The sequence below is a fragment of the Lathamus discolor genome, chromosome 2, assembly GCF_037157495.1.
Source record: "Lathamus discolor isolate bLatDis1 chromosome 2, bLatDis1.hap1, whole genome shotgun sequence".
Lineage (NCBI taxonomy): Eukaryota > Metazoa > Chordata > Aves > Psittaciformes > Psittacidae > Lathamus > Lathamus discolor.
The window spans coordinates 59,514,131-59,526,283 of record NC_088885.1 but is presented as its reverse complement, the minus strand read 5'-3'; the positions used below and the strand labels follow the sequence as shown (position 1 = coordinate 59,526,283).

Sequence of the window (12,153 nt, the reverse complement as noted above, 5' to 3'; positions counted from 1 at the left end):
GTATTTATGGCTGCTGCTGAAGCAGGCAGGCAGCTGTAGCTGCTGCCCAGCAGGCTGCTGTTTGTAGCCGCGCAAAGCAGAGCGAACAACTTCTGAAAAAAAAAAAAAAAAAAAAAAAAAAGGGGGGGGGGAGAGAAGAAAGGAAGGTAAAGTTGCAGAGCACAGGCAGACAAATGCGAACCCAGGTGATAGACTGGAAATCTATTCAGAGAGAGGCTCTGTCAAACAATGATTTTGATTGTTGCAGGAAAAGATTCTCGCCTTTCCTGTTAAGTACCAGATTAACGCTCAAGGTCAGGCAGTAAATGCTGAAATGTCTCCCTTAAATTGGAAATTGCTATCTCAGTTAAGGCGAACTGTTATATTACAGGCATTCAGTTTGAACCCACTAGGCAGATGCTGTCATATATTTGGGGAACAGATTTGCTGTTATATTAAAAGTATTGTGAAATTGATCCTCACCCCTTCGCAGTTGTTGTTATGGAACATGTATTGGCAGAAAACCTGTCAAGAGGCAGTTGCAGTTCAGCGAGGCCAGGGAGATCCCCTGATTGGGGTGCAATTACAACACCTGATGGGAACTGGACAGTTCTCCACTAAGGAGGCTCAAGTCCAGCTAGGTCCAGAATTGTTAAAAGAATCTATGAGACTAGCCTTGCTACTGGGGAGATCATCATCTGCGTTGAAAGGACTATTCATTGTTCCAGGTGCCATCGATGCTGATTATATGGGTGAAATTACGTTAAATTATTTATGCATCTTTGGTGATGAACAAACTCCAGCGGTTATTAAGCACTTTGTACAAACAGAAGATAAAGCCTTCTTTTAAGGCGTACTATCGAGATCCTAATACAGATTTGTGGCAGGGACCGGCAGAAGTAATATATCTGGGCCGTGGTTACGCCTGTGTTTGTGCTCCTGCAGGACCCTTGTGGGTACCATCCAAGTGACTAAGACCGGCTGTTGCAGAAGCTCCAGTGACGGCGTCTCCGAGCTAGTGTATGGACCCTGACTCGCAGGCCCGGGAGGAGCGTTGCTTGCACGGAGCGCTACAGCCACTAATAGAAGAACTTAACTCCTTAGTCAACACAGAGCTTTCATTGAGCACGGTCGCCCTCCTAGATCCGGTCCATGGCCACAGGCATATAGTGGTACAACTGAGATTGGTGATACAACAAGTGCTTCGGTAACTCTGTAGTTTTTGTCATCAGTGTGACCCTACAGTAGAATTATATTGTGGTGGTTGTCAGTCTATAAGGCGTCTTCGCCAGAGTTAGCTGAAACAAAGACCTTTTGTATAGTCTGTCAAATTATCTTTTATGCAACCCGCTTATAGCGCTTCAGAAATATTTAGCTGATTTTAGAAGTACAGATTTTGAATTACTCGAGTTATTTGAAAATCGAGGTTCACTTCATAGAGCTGCATATACGTTTGCTTTACAAGCTGCTTTGCCGTTATAGGTCTCATAATTATAGGGGGTTTGTTACTTTGTTATGCTTTGCAATGTTGTTCTGCTTGTTTACAACGACTCCTGACTCAGTCCTTATTCCTTTATAAAGAAAAAGGGGGAATTGTGGAGGATTGGCTTGTCGAAAAAGGTCAAAAGGTCACGCTCCCATCACCGAGCTGAAACAAGACATCTGTGTAGAAGATGGTGCAAACCTCTCACGCCAGATAATGAGGAAATGAAGGACACCGGCAAACAGCAACATACTATGACCAATCACAGCCAAGGCCACTAAGTGATAAGTGCATGAGAAGGAGGATGGTGGGGGGGTGCACGGTGTAGCTGCAAAAATGTAGAAGCTATAAACCAATGATCTTGTAACATGTAGAAGCTATGAGCCAATGATCTCTCTGTAACCAAACTATAAACATGCAAGCAAGGTATATAAGTATCCATCTGCTTAGCAATAAACGAGACTTGTCGGTCATCATCTGATGAGCTCCTGTCCCGGCGATTCCCACACCCCAGCCCGTGGCATAGGAGCTGGGGGAGACACAGGGGGGTGTGTGATCCTTTCCTCCAGGATCCCCCCCACTACCCTTCCCCAAACCTGGACGCACGGATACTTAAGGAGAAAACAAAGCATAAGGGGCTTTGGAGGTGGATACGGAGGGTCCCCCACGCTGCCGCTCAGAACCCCCCATTCTCCAGGACCCCTGCCTGTGGGACCTGCCCCAGCAGAGGGAAATACGAGGGGGGGACGGGACGGGACAGGACAGGCGGTGGTGCCGGGAGGGTCCCCCCTGTACAGGGAACCCCCGTTTCCCCCCTGCTGCTGCTCCAATGTCACCGCGGCCGCACCTGCTGCTTGGCAAGGGTGCGGGGACCCGGAAGGGGGAAAGGACCCCCCCAAACCCACCCGGGCCGGGTGTAAGGGGATGTGTGTACCCCCCAAATACCCCCGTGAGAGATGGGATGCGGTGGGGGAGTCCCGGAGGGTGCGGTGCCCCCCGAGGGGGATCGCGGAACTCGGGGTACGGGGGGGGGGTGTCATCCCCGTGATATAGCAATGGGGATCCGGGGCGGGGGGGGACGACACGCGGTGGCGGCTCCCAGGATGCGGCAGTAGGGTGCGGGCGGGGGGGGTTTGCGGTGACCCCCAAATAGGGAGAATGGGGCGGGGGGATCACGGGATGCCGCAATGAGGGGTACGGAGGGAACGCGGTGCCCCCCCAAGTCGGGGGTGAGACGGGGAGGAGGTGCCGGCAGGGGGTTGCAGGCAGGGTTTAGCGTTCCCCTTTCCCCTAGGGAAGGGGGATGCAGGCAGCGGGGTGATGGGGGTTAAAAGGGGTGCTGCCCCCCCAACCCACCCCACCCCCGAGGGGAGGGAAGGAACTGGGGTGTGCGTGGGGTCCTCCGGTGCCGACCTCCCCTTGGCGAAGTAGAGCATCCACAGCTCGTAGAGCCGCTCCCGGGAAGCCATGCCGGGCCGGCACGGCACGGGCAGCTCCGCCCCCCCCCCATGGACGGGCCCTCCCCCAGGTACAGGGGGGGCGGTGACAAGGACCCCCCCAAGTAACTGATGCTAGAAGGGGGAGCTTTTCACAGCCCCCCTTTTACCTTCTCCCCCACGCAGCTCCGCTGCGGGGGGGAGAAGGTAAAAGGGGGGGTGCGAAAAGGTTAAATGCCCCCTTGAAGTAATCGTCCCCTCCAATCAACGCAACTGAGCCTTGCGCGCCCTAGGACAGCGGGGGAATAAGCGTAGCAAGGCCACAAAGAGGATGATTTGGGACAATTTTACCTTTTATTTGTTAAATCCCATTTATTTTGAATCATTTTATGTGCACCCCACCACCGAAGCTCGGCGCTCGGTGGGTTGAAGGCGCTCGGCGCTCGATGCGCGCATGCGCGCTGCGGGTTGTACGGAGTATAAGGAGAAGGGGAAAGACGGCGGCGCCCGGCGGTGGTGTGGAGGTGGCACAGGTGGCACCACCACAGGGTGGTGAGGCCCTGGCACAGGTTGCCCAGAGAAGCTGTGGCTGCCCCAGCCCTGGCAGCGTTCAAGGCCAGGTTGGACGGGGCCTGGGGCAACCTGGTCTAGTGGAAGGTGTCCCTGTGTATGCCAGGGGGTTGGAAGTGGGTGATCTTAAGGTCCTTTCCAAACCAAGCCATTCTGTGATTCCATGAAAGATCAGATCTCCCTGTTTTATATGCCCCCAAAAATCGGAAACCAAGGAAAGGGAAGCCAAAAATAAAAATGCCAATAAAACAACTCCACAGTATCCTGTTACCTGGAAGCCATTGGAAAGTCATGTGGGAGCAGCCTTGAAGGTAAGCTTTCTGCTGTGCCAAAGCAGAGGAGCCGCACAGGGAAGTGCCATAGTCTCTTAACGTGTCTGTGCGTATTTTCTGCCCGCTTATGATATATAAAAAAGCGTTTCTGAAGCTGATTGCTTATGAAACCGCTGCTTAGCTCATGTTTTCATTGCTGCCTTTTATTAACAGGAAAACCCCACCAAGTTTTTGCAGGGAGCCTTATGAAAGCTCCCGTGGTGACATTAGATCTTGTCAAGGTTAAGGTTGGTTTTCTGTGTATGTTTTAGGAAGCAAATGGTTCTAGCTCCCTAGGCCCTGCTGCGGGGAAAAGCGGGACAGGCTGTGCAGACATCTCCAGAACGAAGGCATTGGGGTTAAGAGCTAAGGAATGGGATTCTTCCTATGTCTTTTATTTTGCAAATGACTTGAGTATGGGCAGTAGAAGCTGTGTGAGGGCTGGATGGGTCTGGAGCTCGCTCTTTGCCCAAGGGTTGTTGTGCTGATGCTCATGACAGTGGTGAGGCTCCTCCTCACAGTATCGTGTGGTAAAGCCCCACTTATCTTCTCTTTTTTTTTTCTTGCCTAATGTTAAAAATCAGATTAAAATGTTCTCTGTGTGTTCCTCAGGAAGACTTTTATTTTTTTTTTTTTAGCTGAAGAAAACCTTTAACCCAATTTAAGCTTCAGCTTAGCACGACTGTATTTAGTTTAACAGTTCCTGACTGTCACCTAACTGTCCACTTTGAAGGAGACTCATAGCATCCCAGAATGGTTTGGGTTGAAAAGGACCTTAAAGCTCATCCAGTTCCAACCCCCTGCCACAGGCAGGGGCACCTTCCACTAGACCAGGCTGCTCCAAGCCCCATCCAGCCTGGCCTTGAGCACTGCCAGGGTTGGGGCAGCCACAGCTTCTCTGGGCAGACTTCTGTGAGGTTCGGGTATCCTCATCCCTGTGTGTGTCAGCTCCATCACCCATTTGCTCAGGAACCTGAATTTGCTCCCCTTACTTGCACCGTGTGTTTGTAGTACTGCAGAAGCCTCTGGTGACTGAGTAAGCGCCTTGTACCCCAAATACTCTTTTCTCCCTGTCCTTCCTATGTACCTTCCTGGGATAGTTTTTTCCCTTGGTTGTGGATCTCTGGTGTTCCCATACTGAGTCTGTCACCGGATTGAGATCTAGAAGGGAGCCCCTTGTACAAGCCCCCCCCCCCCCCCAACAGGGGTCCTGGGGGACATGGCGGGGCCAGGGGAGGAGATGGACACAACCGCTGTCCCTGTTCCCAGGTGGCCCCAGGGTCCCCATCCCTCCTGGAACCCCCTGCCATGTGCTGGGAACACGGCAGGGTTTTAGGGAAGAAATAATCCCCTTCACCCCAATCTCTCTGAGACGGACACCCCAGCCCGTGGCATAGGAGCTGGGGGAGACACAGGGGGGTGTGTGATCCTTTCCTCCAGGATCCCCCCCACTACCCTTCCCCAAACCTGGACGCACGGATACTTAAGGAGAAAACAAAGCATAAGGGGCTTTGGAGGTGGATACGGAGGGTCCCCCACGCTGCCGCTCAGAACCCCCCATTCTCCAGGACCCCTGCCTGTGGGACCTGCCCCAGCAGAGGGAAATACGAGGGGGGGACGGGACGGGACGGGACGGGACAGGCGGTGGTGCCGGGAGGGTCCCCCCTGTACAGGGAACCCCCGTTTCCCCCCTGCTGCTGCTCCAATGTCACCGCGGCCGCACCTGCTGCTTGGCAAGGGTGCGGGGACCCGGAAGGGGGAAAGGACCCCCCCAAACCCACCCGGGCCGGGTGTAAGGGGATGTGTGTACCCCCCAAATACCCCCGTGAGAGATGGGATGCGGTGGGGGAGTCCCGGAGGGTGCGGTGCCCCCCGAGGGGGATCGCGGAACTCGGGGTACGGGGGGGGGGTGTCATCCCCGTGATATAGCAATGGGGATCCGGGGCGGGGGGGGACGACACGCGGTGGCGGCTCCCAGGATGCGGCAGTAGGGTGCGGGCGGGGGGGGTTTGCGGTGACCCCCAAATAGGGAGAATGGGGCGGGGGGATCACGGGATGCCGCAATGAGGGGTACGGAGGGAACGCGGTGCCCCCCCAAGTCGGGGGTGAGACGGGGAGGAGGTGCCGGCAGGGGGTTGCAGGCAGGGTTTAGCGTTCCCCTTTCCCCTAGGGAAGGGGGATGCAGGCAGCGGGGTGATGGGGGTTAAAAGGGGTGCTGCCCCCCCCCCCACCCCACCCCCGAGGGGAGGGAAGGAACTGGGGTGTGCGTGGGGTCCTCCGGTGCCGACCTCCCCTTGGCGAAGTAGAGCATCCACAGCTCGTAGAGCCGCTCCCGGGAAGCCATGCCGGGCCGGCACGGCACGGGCAGCTCCGCCCCCCCCCCATGGACGGGCCCTCCCCCAGGTACAGGGGGGGCGGTGACAAGGACCCCCCCAAGTAACTGATGCTAGAAGGGGGAGCTTTTCACAGCCCCCCTTTTACCTTCTCCCCCACGCAGCTCCGCTGCGGGGGGGAGAAGGTAAAAGGGGGGGTGCGAAAAGGTTAAATGCCCCCTTGAAGTAATCGTCCCCTCCAATCAACGCAACTGAGCCTTGCGCGCCTTAGGACAGCGGGGGAATAAGCGTAGCAAGGCCACAAAGAGGATGATTTGGGACAATTTTACCTTTTATTTCTTGTAAGAAACTATGAATTAGGATATTGTTTATTAAGATTTATGTTAAGCCCAATGTAAAGGTTAGGCAATAAAAAGTATGAAATCGCTTACATAGACTAACAGTCGCGAACCGCAAATCGCCTATCGCTTATGCAAACATAGCAGATGTTGCCTAAAGATAGCTGTAAGATGTTCCAGGATATGGCAGAGATAAGACGAACAAAGGACATAGGAGTAGAGGGGTCAACAATGGGACAAAAGAGGAAGACTTCTCACTTCGGCAGAAAACGACCCCGTAACAACAGCTGAAGCATGGCAGAGTACCTGCACTACTTCATGAACACGGAAGTAAAGATGTATAAAAAGGGACTGTTTGAACTGCTCAGGACGGCAGTTGGCGGAGCGCAGACTCCCCTGTCGTCCAGCGCTGTCTTTGCTCATATTCTACTTGCTATAATTAATGAAATTTCAATTGGATTATGATCCGTTGTGGTCTCAATTTATAACAATTTCTGGTGCCGTGACTCGGATGCGGAACGGTGGGCTTTGGTCCTCCGGGGGGGCGCCCCGCGACATTTCGCGGCCCCGCGGCCAACAGCTTACCTCATCCTTACCGACGAACCTAAATGCTAGAATATGAGCAAAGGGAAAACCGGTAAAATCCCATAAAAATTCTGTGCACGGGAGTCCGGACGAAGACGCAGGACGCGTAAGTATATTGCGAAACTTTCCGCAGAGCGAAATAGTTCGCGGCGGAGGACTGCAGAGTGAAATTGTTCACGGCAGGTCTGCAGAGTGAGGTTGTTCACGGCAGGTCTGCAGAGTGAAATGGGTTCACGGCAGGTCTGCAGAGTGAAATGGGTTCACGGCAGGTCTGCAGAGGGTTCACGGCAGAGTTGTTCGCAGGTTTGCCGTTCGGGCGGGATTGGGTTTCCTGGAATATAACGAATGAGAGGTTCGATATACTGAACCAAGCGAGTGTGGACCCTTAAGTACTGCGGTTCCCATCTCCCGCGAGGGACTGGGCCAGGAACAAGGGGGAGCGAGTGAGTGCGTGTTCGGAGATGTTCCAGAAGATGGGGGCGAAGGGCAGCAAGCCTTCGACTCCCATGGGAAGGGTACCCATTGTATGTATAGGCGTAAGGGAATAAATGTAAAGGAAAAACGACCCTGGGTGTGCATACTTTGGAGGAACGATCCCCATGCACCTCAGCGCTGAATAAAGCACACCTACTTTACAACTTTAACGAGTTGTGGAGTCAACCCGCGTATCAATTTGGCGAGCCAGCCAGGAGGCCTCTGTTCGGCTGCAGGATCAGGTGAGGAGCGGATATCCTAAGCCCCCCCCCCCGGCCGCTTGCCTGGGGGAGCTCCGCTTCTCATCCGCTCACTGCGGGGACAGACAGCGACCTGCGCCGGCTGCGGAGAGGCGGTATGCTTGGAATTTGGGTACTTTGGGGGGCCTGTAGGGCGTACGCGTGGCCGGGGCTGCTGGTAAGGCGTGCAGAGACGTCTGGCGCACAGCGGAGTTCCCCGTGGCAGGTAGGGCTTGCAAGCTGGGGGGGCTTGACCGATAGCGCGGCTGCCAGCGATCCTGGAGGCGGATCGGGCGAGCCCGGGTTTTCGCTGCATCCCAAGTTTTGGAGCCAGGGCGGACCTGCTAATGACCGTGTAGGAAGCAGGAGAAGGGCAAGCGGAACCATAGCGTGAGTGTGTGGGAGCCCATGTGTTTCTGTGTGACTGAGACGTAGCGTAGCTACGAAGCGAGTGTGGAGTCCTAATCCGCGGTTCCGTGTCTCCGCGAGGGGAGCGGCCGGAGACGGACGAAGCGTTTATGTTTTTCTGTCCTGTGTCTTGTCTGTGTATAACCATCAAGCAGCTCAGAAAGCGGGGGAAGGTCCGGCTGCCCGTCCCGCAGTGGATAACTTTACGAAATACAAGGGCAAGGGAATTTCCTATATGCCCTGTGAGAGTATGTGCCTTGTAGGAGTGTAACTGTATGGGACGGGTGGCATTTCACGTGGATATTGCCACTCAGGACAGCGGTGGGGCAGATACTGCTCGGGGTGTCTTACAAAACACTGCCAGGTAGAAAATTATAATTATCTAATCGGTGACCAGAAATAAAAGATTACTTTGTGGAGAAAAGCCACAAAATCCTGGCGGACTTCCGGGAAGTTAGAATGGAAAACTGAGAAAGGGTTTATAGAAGGTATCAAAGAAAATTTGAGAAGATGTGGTTACAAAGGGAAAAAAAAAATGGGAATACAACAATTAATGTCTCTTTTTGGGACAATCAACGGGGGATATCAGGAAAACCTTCGTAACCTGACATATGAGTGCATAACAAGTTTTGAACAGTGGAACCTGCTGTGGATACTAGGGCAGTGTAAATTTTGCTGGAACTGAAACTATGTTCTAACGACAGGGGAGTTGATCTGCAGAACCCAGAGATACTATCTTACTGAATCCCCTGAGGATATCATAAAACTTGTGTGTGGGTGCTCTCATATTTTAAGTGCCTTTGCAGAGCACCGGGAAAGAGAAGCTATAGAGATTTGTAAGAGATTGTTTGAAATGGGAGCCGGTCAAAACAAGGGAATTCTGAAGAAAAGCCCATCGGGTTACATTTTGGCACATTGGAAAGAACTGGGAGGTTCTTCTGGGGGCTCGGTAAACAAGAAAACATTGGTAAAATATTGTAATCAATGGTGGCCTTTATAAACTTTGGAAAATCAGGAAAAATGGCCTAAAAATGGAACTCTGAATTCTAATGAATTTTTTTACAATTTATGTTGGTTTTGAGGTGGCCAAGAAAATGCAGTGAAGTAATGCATGCAGACATGTTTCGCTTTAAGAAAGCACCTGGAGTGGCAGACAGAATGTGAAATTAATATAACCCTGCCAGATCCCTAATTTTGGTTTTGGAAAAACAGAAAGCTAAGCTGGAGAGATGTTGTTCAGCCTGTGATATTGGGACAGTCATCAAGAAAATTATATATCACAGGTACCTCCGAGAGGAGCACCCTCTGCCTCTGTCCTATCAGGTATTGATAAGGAGGAGGAAATTGCTGTCACTGGCAACAAGCAGCACATTCACATTCAGGGTTAAGAAGGGGTTAAACCAGAAGTGCTGTTGCAGAGGCGGGCATCTGTAACCCCTGCAGAGCAGGGTGAGCACCTGTGAAAAATAACAAATAAATAAATAAAAAAGGGAAAACCAAAGGGGAAAGGAGGGAAGCTCCCGCAGTTCCTGTGTTTGAGCATGAGATGGGTGCTGGGGCAGGCAGACAGACATGTTGACAGACGGGATTGAACGGTTGATGAATAAATGTGGATGGGAGTGAAGGAGGAAGCATGGAGAGTGTATAGGAATTGGAAATAGGTAGAAAAGAAAAAGCTGGGTCGTGCTACAGCCACGGCTGCGCTGGTTGCTTTGAAACTGGTGGAGGACGAATGTCGGACAGAAGTGGGGGAGTGACCTCCTCTTCTGTGGAGCCGGATCGGTGTGAGTGCTATGAGGAGTTTGGACGCTGGGAGTGAGACTACCCTAGTGGGAGTGCCATGGGGTGGCTCGGGTGATTGAATTGGAACTAGGCTGACGGGACCAGGGGAATCTTCCCTAGCAGATCCACTGGGTACAATGGAATTTTTGGTTGATACAGGTGCAATGTATTCAGTTTTAAACAAAGCTTTAATACCTTTGGGGACGATTATATGATGATAAAAGGGGCGACTGGCCAAGGTGAAAAGGCTTATTTTTGTAAACTACTAAAATATCAATTGGGAAAACAATGGGGCATCCATAAGTTTTTGTATATGCCTAACTCCGCAAAAGCTCTTTTGGGGAGAGATTTGTTAGAACACTTGGGAGCAACCATTACTTTCAAAGGAGGCGAGATCACTTTAAAAGTAAAGGACCAACAGTATATAGAAATGTTAAAAGCTTAATTTTGATCACTAATCATGTCGAGGGAGAAGTCAGATTGAAGATATACTGGATCAGGTATTCCCAGGGATATGGGCTACAAACATACCTGGAAGAGCTCCTAAAAGAATACCAGGTACAAACGGGGAACGTGCTGTTACAGTATGTAGATGATCTGCTCATAGCAGGGAATAATAAGGAGGATGTAAGAAAAGAAAGCATTCGACTTCTAAACTTTCTTGCACAAAAAGGCCTACGGGTATCACAAGAAAAGTTACAATTTGTGGAGGAAAAAGTGAAATATTTGGGACATTATTTGTTTAACGGCCAGAAAATATTGGAGCCAGTCGCATTAAAGGCCCAGTGACGAGACCCCACTGGAAAGTACTCAGTACTCCAGGGGACACCAAGATAACCCTGAAAAGATAACGTAATGATAGAGACTTCATTTAATTATTTTGCCGCATTATCTTTTGGCATAAAGTGTGTATTGCTGTTTATATTTGCTATAATTATTTCTCCTCTTTTCTATTATATATGGAAGCGTACAAAGTGTGCTGAAGGAAATTGCTAAACTTATGCAACCACACAATAGTGAATATAGAAGATATGCTGATGTAAATAATGTATGTACTCTAGGTATACGAATTAGGTGTAATAATTTGAATTGCAATTGTTATCCATTTGCTTGTTTTAGGTGTAAGGTATGTCAGGATAAATGGTGGACACACTGTGAGTGTGGATGCCCTCCAATAGGAGTTTGCACACAGTGTTGGAAAATCCAAAGAACTCTCACTGTGTGGAAACTAAAACAATTAGAGTCTAAAACAAGAAATTATTTGGGAATCCCATGAGTGGTGGGAGATTTTTGCCAAAGGAATAAACCCTCAATATTATTGTTACCACTCCAATGAACCAGTCCCCTTTATAGCCGAAATTTTGATTATAAAGTGTAGAAGGGAAGTACTAACTGTATCTTGCTTTGCCCCATTAGTTAAGGCTGCAAAGTGGGAAGCCTATGTAAACAGGCAGAAAGCCCGAAACAGCTGTTCTCCTGAAGAATTCCCTTGCTGCCGAGAAGATGGTACACCCCGTGGCTCGAAGCAACCGAGTCGACGGGCGAGGCAGAGGAGGAATAAACCGTGGAGAAAAGAACCAGAACAATGGGATGCAAAACCAGCAATGGCCGAACTTCCCCAGGACTGGTAAAAATATACTTAAATTGGCAAAAATTGACAGACACCCTTTTTCCTGGTATACCGTTAGTTTTGTTATTGATAATAACCCAAGCAAATGGAAACCCGCATGAACCATTAAAGTGGGAATTAATATCCTGGGAAACATCCAAAGTGATAACCACTTTCACTGGGGCGGGACAACCTGAATTCCCTGTACAACCTTAATGTAGAACTCCGGAAAAGGTTAAATCAACGTAAGAAAGATCGTCCAGCGCTGTCTTTGCTCATATTCTACTTGCTATAATTAATAAAATTTTAATTGGATTATGATCCGTTGTGGTCTCAATTTATCCCGAGGGGGATCGCGGAACTCGGGGTACGGGGGGGGGGTGTCATCCCCGTGATATAGCAATGGGGATCCGGGGCGGGGGGGGACGACACGCGGTGGCGGCTCCCAGGATGCGGCAGTAGGGTGCGGGCGGGGGGGGTTTGCGGTGACCCCCAAATAGGGAGAATGGGGCGGGGGGATCACGGGATGCCGCAATGAGGGGTACGGAGGGAACGCGGTGCCCCCCCAAGTCGGGGGTGAGACGGGGAGGAGGTGCCGGCAGGGGG

The 12,153-nt window shown here is 51.3% G+C and overlaps 2 long non-coding RNA genes across 2 annotated transcripts; both read left to right on the top strand.

The window, feature by feature from the left end:
• Positions 1-446: 446 nt before the first annotated feature.
• Positions 447-1,938, top strand: LOC136008159 (uncharacterized). Its single transcript, XR_010610005.1, has 2 exons — positions 447-1,186; positions 1,561-1,938. It is a non-coding gene; the product is annotated as an uncharacterized LOC136008159 (long non-coding RNA).
• A 4,081-nt stretch (positions 1,939-6,019) lies between these two features.
• Positions 6,020-11,868, top strand: LOC136008158 (uncharacterized). Its single transcript, XR_010610004.1, has 2 exons — positions 6,020-7,141; positions 11,355-11,868. It is a non-coding gene; the product is annotated as an uncharacterized LOC136008158 (long non-coding RNA).
• The last annotated feature ends 285 nt before the right edge of the window (positions 11,869-12,153 follow it).